Below are 8,010 nucleotides of genomic sequence, written 5' to 3' on the forward strand. Positions count from 1 at the left end.
GCACATCATTCCTTCTTTACTCTTGCGGAAATCACGCATTTTCTTTCTTCATCCGTGTTGATCAAATCACTAAGCGTGGGCACGTTTAGTCAACCCTACAAATTACCATGAAATCTTCTTTTCCCTTTTTGATGTCCTCGATATCCATTTTTGCCTTGATTTTCGCCATCTTCATCTCATATTATCACTTTCAGCTGAATAAGTAATAAATTCACAAGATTTGGAATATTTTGGCTCAAAAAGGAGAATTAAAATACTATAAAATCATGACAATTTGCGTAGTTATCATGTTAGAAACTTATAAAAACTCTAAGTTTCTTACGTTATTACTCCTAATAGTATATCAGAAAGCAATATAAACGTATTCTCTCCAAATCTCTTTTCTTATAATTCTTCCAAAAAAAGTATTTACAAATGAATTACATAGTGGTATTTATAAACGACCAAAATTGTTGTTACAAGCTATACTATTAAAGAATATAATTACAAAATATCATGGGGGATACAAAAGGTTATAAGCATTAGGCAAACTACATTTTTCCATCCAAACTATGCCCGTTTTTACTTTTGCCATGGAATTTTTGTTTTGTATCAACTTACCATTTCAACTTTGCAAAAATTTGCACTTTGCGATATATGATCGTCTTTTTCTTGATTTTTTGCCCGGAAAAACATCACATATTGTGCATATGTGAAAAATATCATATTACATTAAACATCACATGTGCACTGCATGTGATATTTTTTTTTATAAAAAAATTGGTTGAAAAATAGTTATAAATGACTAAGTGTAAAATTTTGTAAAGTTAAAATGGTAACTTGACACAAAAAAATTAAATACCAATATATAAAAATAGTCATAGTTCGGATGACAAAATGTAATTAACCATAAACATTATGAGATAATACTAAGAAATGTATGCATTCATATTACATATACAATAGAAGATGATTTCATTAAAGATAAATTATTACAATTATATCTCTGCTTATTTCTCCGGCTTGTTTTGTTTTATTTAGTAGTACTTTTAATTTTATAAACAAAGGGTCATTAATTTTTTAACCATTTTTATGAAAAAAAGTTATTAATTAAAAGAAGTAATTTGATCATTTTGGATTAAAAACAATCTAACTAAAAGGAACTACAAAACAATCTACAATTCAACAATACGTAATTTAGTGAATTTTAAATTAATTATGTTAACTATAGTTTGATATTATATAACTGCATTAACTACTTATATGCTAACATATCCTAAAACATTATTTATTAATATTGAGTACCAACTTTATAAATTCAAAATTTCAAACAATTTATGTGCATTTCATATACGTATATAGAAAATATGCATATATTATAACGTATTTATAGTACCTTTTTTTTAAATAAGAAGTTCAAAATTTTTTAAAATAGTTGAACAAATCGAATTTTAGTTAAAAATTCAATAAATTAATTTATTCAAAATCTGAATGATCGAACATCAAAATATAAACAAATTAATTTCAATTTGCCCTTCTTTTAACATCTTTAGTAAAAGAAGAAAAGAGTAGAATGTCTATATTTTCACTGCATTATTAATTTCATCACAATCATGAATTAGTAAAGTTTAATTGTTCATTACTGGAAATAAAAAGAATCAAGAAAAGCTAAAGAAGAATGATGATATATGCATCTTTCTCTCTACTTCGTTATGTCTCTTAATTTCTTTCTTATCAAAGGCTGGTCAACTGTGGCCCTTTCAGGATGACTTTCATTGAGTGGAGAATCATATTCTCATTTTTCGATATTCAAGAACTCCCATTAAATACATACCTTCTCGATCCAATCAAAAGGTGATCAGTTTGGTTCACCACTTTGAGTCTAATTCGTTGAAACCATCAAATGGAATTAAACTTGTGAACCCCATACTGAATTTGTGTGTTTTGGTGACTTACAAATATCACACTAGATCCAATTCAATGTGCAACTGATAAGCTCATTTTGACCTAGAAAAAGCTTTTGTATGGATCCAAATCGCCTATTTCTAATGTTCTTTGAGTCCATCACTCTTTCTCATCCTCAGCTAGAAGAGATTGTCCAACCAGAACGATAAGTTTCATTCTTGATTATGCATAATCCAAATATGAATATAAATTTTATATTTCACCCAATAGACATTTCTCATTTAATGTTACAGAAAAGACTTATCGACCAATATACGTAGTCAAAATTGTGCAACAATAATTAAAATCACTATTTCAATCATGCTAGGTTACATAAACGCTATATTAACATGATCACCACTAAGCCTAACTAAGTCCCTAGTCATTACAATAATAGCCCCTTTATCGTTAAGCCTTAGGACCTTCTTGTTTCAATTTTTCTATTCCTCATCATCATATGCAAACCATTCACAGATTATGAATTCAATGGTATCCAATACCATGAGTAGAATGGTGATTATGTTAATACTCAATTAAAGATTTTACCTTCATCGAAGAGGAGCTCAGGACACTCCCTCTTCCAATGGCCCTTCTATTAGCAATAAATGCAAATATCATTTGGTATCCTTGACTGACGAACAATCTTCCTTTTTCCTTTACCCCCGCCTAACAGCCTAAAGGATCACTTGAACTGCTAGAAGCAGTAGAAGAAGTTTTATCCCCATTTGTCACCCTTGCCCTTAGCTTTAGAGATCGAAGCCTCTCCCACTAGTACTGGCTTATGTAGATTTTTCAACCGTTGTCTTGTACTGGACCAACATATTAATCAACTCATGAAGGTTTTTCTCAATCCCATTCATGTTCTAATTGATAATAAATTGATCGAAAAAGGGTTGTAGTGATTGTAAGATCACGTTCATTCTCGAAATCAGCCTGGAGGTCTTTCAGCTTTTCTATTAGGGATAGTATCATCACTCGATGCTCTCATACGGACAATCCCTCAACTATTCTAGCACCTAAGAATTACTTCATACGGTATCGCATAATGTTCATTTTGCGGTGCATTATTGACCATACATCTTTGTACCTCTCGTACTGTTTCTGGATCTTGTTACTCATCATGCCCAGTATGATACTGCGAACTGTCCAGTTGTCCTCATGCCACTGAGTAAATTTCTCGAGCGTCAAATGTTTTCCTAGCAAGAACCATTCTGGCAAAGTATGAGGTAGACTTATCCAGAACATCAGTTTAGTTCTTGAAATCTTGGATTATCCTCAGATTTCTCAGCCAATTTGAATAGTTTGTTCCATCAAATTTATTATCCTCAAGTATGCTGTTAAGTGGATTTTTAAACATCTACAATAAATACAAAAATTACTAGATTATTATAAAATGATGTTCAAATTAAGGATTTGGACTTCAGTTATTAACCCTCCCACTATTTCTATAAAAACCATCACTCTCAAATAGGTTTTCGGAAAACCTTTACTCAGTGGGCTTAGGGTCCACAAGCAAAATTCTCGATATTTATCTCTATTTTTGGGTCTAATATTTTAACTTGGTCCAACCAAGTGAGGGTTTTTTGTTATTTATATGACCGAGACCTCATCACATTTAATATTTTTCATGCATAATATTCTAAATATTAAAATTATTAATTAAAATGCATGGAACGCAAAAATAAAAGTCTAGCACGCTACTATTGGATAATCAAAAGCCGCTTATGTGATCTACTGAGCTCATAGTAGATCTATAGTCAGTCTACGGTAGGCCCATTAACATACTATGGGCTTTGTAATCTCACTTTATTTCTTCATCTCCTTCGTGGGCTCCATCCTTTGGACCTCTTCTCTATGTGACAACCCATGGCTCCTCCATAGGCCTCTATTGTCTAAGCTAGTTTTTTCAATTGTTCCAGAAAATAAAACTAAATCTCCCTAACCTACTAGACTTATTATGACCAAAAAGAAACCCCAAATAGAAGTAGCGGAAAGTACATAAATAGGGAGAAACATACCTTAAATAAGTAGGCTAAAAACAGATAGATAAGAAAATAAGTGGCACGCATGCCACAACCCAACAGAAAATAAACCATCCAATGGATTTTGTAATCATCCATGTTAATCAAATTAATAAAAAAACACATTTATTTTCAAAATAAACATGCACAAAAAATATAACACAAACCATGCATTATAATAATAATATCCAATGTCATATATTAATCACATATCCAATCCAAGGGTTTTTCTGTTAAAAATAATGCAACTTCTTTATGGACATAAGTGCAACCCATACAAAAAATTAATTCTTGTTTGAGAACCCATTCAAATTAATTTTAGTAATTTAATTTTAGAAAATACCACATCTCAACCAAAAATTAAATTCCGCAAAATTTACTTTTCAGAAAAATATGCAGAAAGTTCAGAAAAAATAAAAATTTTGAAAAAACATAAAGCAGACATGAGCAAACAATGCGCGCACCCCGCTCGTGGATCTGTTTGCAGTGCACGCCCGCGCGTGCCCGTGCAGACATGCATGCGCTCTTCCTAGCACGCATGCCCGCAGGAGTGCGCGCTCGACCGTGCGCTTGTCGGCACATCTAGTGCCATTTTTTTTTTTATTTTGTTGACCAATGGGTGTACCCTTAATCTTTTCCCCGACCTTCGGTGTAAAAATAAAACAAAGAAGGCCAATAATTCGGAGAAAAAAATAAATAAGAGGGACAAAAATCCATATTATGTTAGACTACAAGCGTTGATTTCTCATTCTGTATCGTCCACAGTGAGATCTCGATTTAGAGACCCTCCAAAGACTAACACACCACCACTAAAGGATGTGGAGAATTTGTACTAGCAAAAACTCAATAAATGTGCAAAGAATCAACAATGTTATTGTTTAACATTTGATCCTTTATTCCTCTTTGGATCTCTAAGATCTTAAGAGGTTTTTGGAGAGAAAATAGGAGTGAAATTTCATGGATATGTTTTTGCTGCAGCTGCTGGTCGGCTTTAGTATTTTAGAAACTTTATATGTGATCTAGTCACAAGATACCAAGGAGCTTCAACCTAGAAAGATTTCTTCAACCATCTAACACCTCTATGCCACACCACACCCAAGGAGGAGTTTTGACTCTTTAACCTAGCCATGGTCTAACAAAGGACTTGGGCTTGCATTTTAATGGATCGAGCTTGATTAATTAAAACTAAATCAAGCCCACGTCTAATGGACTTTAAATTAAATCTAATTTAATTTATAAGTCCAATATTAAAATATACTTTGATCCAATTGAAGGATCCAAGCCTTCTATTTTCTCGCTTTTAACTTATAAATCCAATTCATAAATCAAACCAAGCACAGTAAAATTAATCCAATTAATTTTAATAGCTAACTTGAAATTCTAGTTAATCCAATTAATTAAACTAAAGTCATCCATCGAATGAATTGGTCTAAATAAATGATCCAATCATTCATTCTCTCCAAGATTTAATTTAATTCAATTAAATTAATCCGACTCTCTGGAATTAATTCCATCCCATTATAGTGGTAAGGTGTGACTCTTTAAGTTCACCCTCAGCTAGACGTGAGCATGTGCGACCAACAAAATTAATTAAATCTAATTTAATTAATTATTCTGAATTATCCCATAATCAGAAATAGCTCGTTACCATGGGTGGCCGTGTAACAACGGGCCATGGTACTAGAAACTAGGTTAATATCAGCGTGAACATGTAGGCTCTGAATTTGTACTAGTACGGTCCTACTGTCAACCATCTCCCAGTCTTAGAATTGGGCATCAAATTGGGTGTCGGTTCCCATCCTTGACTAGGCAACAATGCATAATACTCGAAACGCATTTACTCTACTGACCTGATCTTAAAAACTATGCCTAATTGATCTATCATTTTGGCTAAATACTTTTAGAGTCTAAACTATCTTAGTGTGCATAGGAGAACTCACTGACATATACTAATAGGGGATAGATCCTCTATTGGAATCCACCGTCCTTACTGCATACTCACAATGCACTAGATAAGGCTTATGACGATCATGTCTCACGACACATTCACCGCTCGTCATATCCAAGATACAGTCTTCATATGCACGTGACTAGCATGATTACTGAAGTTCGAGAACTAATCTCATACTATCAGAACCAAAAACTCACAGTCATACTGATCAGGCCTTAATAGTTTCCATATGACGATTCCTTCAAGTCAGTTCAGTCAGTCAACTACCTTCTGAACTAATCCACTAAAATAGCAAAGAAGACCTACGTCTCCTGTCGACGAAACACGGCTACGATACTTAGTGCAAGACTCTATAGGACCTTTGATGCCCTATTTCCAGGTTCTCAACTTGGAAAGCATCAGGCCGAGACCCTCATGAGTTGGTTTCATAACTGCCAAATCTATGCGTAGCCCAACTCCACGAGTTTCACCTTTCGATCTGTGCACATTTGGTTGTGATATTGAAAACCTCGTTCAATATCAGTGGTAAACAAAATAAAACACACTGCCAACTTGATGAACTCTTACCGTATTCATCAATCTAATATTATTCGATAAAGATTGGAGAATGATTAACAACCAATCTAACTGGCTTTTTGTCATTCATTCCAACAATGTCATGGCTCGTTTGGATTGTACATGTGCAAACTCAAGGTGGTCTACTTGATCAAATGCAAAAGTAGACGTCATCCCGATTCAATTGTCTGATTATGCTCCTTTAATTATAAATATGACTCTAAATCAGCAATTTTCACGACAACTACTCTAAGGTGTAGCGCTTTGGGGCAATGTGGTTGAAGATAGACGAGTGTGTGAAGATCATTTTTTATAGTGGGAAGGTTGTTTGTACCTCTTTTAACATTAAACATCTACTTAGCGAGTCTAAAGGTGTAGGATGTAACTGGCTAGATAGAGCAAGTACTCATTTGGACACTTGAAATGAATGATTAAAGAGCTTAAAGAAAGGATTAAATTTATAGAGTCTTGACCATTGATTGAAAATGCTAAAAAAATGTCGAGAGGAAATTGAGAGATGTTTTATGGAAGATGAGATCATCTAGAAACAAAGAGGCAAAGAAGATTGGTTAAAAGAGGATGATTGAGACTCAAGGCTATTTCATTTGAAAGCATCTCACAAGCATCAGCTGAAAAAGATTGATGAACTGCAAAATGATGAGTGTACGTGGTGTCAAGAAAAAGAGTGGCATACCCCTCTCCAACGATCATTGACGAGGTAGTAAACACAGGTGAACGTAAGGTATCAAAGGAGATGAGATGGCCGTTCAAAGAACCCTACAAAGAGAAGGAGATTGTAGAAGCTATCTCACAAACATAAGAAAAAAATATCTCTTTTGTCATTCTTAACTTGTTGCATAATCAATGGTTTGATCCTTCGCTGAATCTTACTCATATACTTCTAATTCCAAAATGTGATAAGATTGATTCAGTTTAATGTTTTCGACCTATTAGCTTTTGCAATGTCATTTATAGAGTGCATAGAAAACCATAGCTCGATTAAACCTTTTCTGTTTTAATTATCTCATAATCACAATTGGCTAGGACCTGGTTGAGTGGCTCTTCTTGGAGTCTATCTTATTAGACTAGGGTTTGAGTAATCTTTTGTCCATCTCATTTTGATGCTTGTTTTGTACTGTTAGTTATTCTTTTGTTCTTAATGGTGAGAATTTTGGACTAGTAAAGCTGTCTAGGGGAATCGAACAAGAAGACCCCCTATCGCCTTACCTATTCTTATTTTGTGGAGAAGTTCTCAGTGGAATGTTAAAAGCGGCTAAATCACTGGGTTTGATCTAGGGTGTTTGATGGCAACCGTGGCACCCCGAATATCTCACCTATTCTTGGTTGAAGATACCCTTGTGTTTTTTGCAAGGCCACATCGTCGTCTTTCGATAGTACCATATTATACCGATACACACAAGCATCGGGGTAGATTATTAATCTTAAAAATCAAGCACGGGGTTTACTAAGAACATATACAATGAACACCACTTGGCCGTAGTGAAAGTCAACACTTGGGGTAAGCGGCGGTGGGTGGACGCTTGAAGAAAGAAATATTAA

This window comes from Sesamum indicum, unplaced genomic scaffold, assembly GCF_000512975.1.
Source record: "Sesamum indicum cultivar Zhongzhi No. 13 unplaced genomic scaffold, S_indicum_v1.0 scaffold00127, whole genome shotgun sequence".
In the NCBI taxonomy this organism is placed as follows: domain Eukaryota; kingdom Viridiplantae; phylum Streptophyta; class Magnoliopsida; order Lamiales; family Pedaliaceae; genus Sesamum; species Sesamum indicum.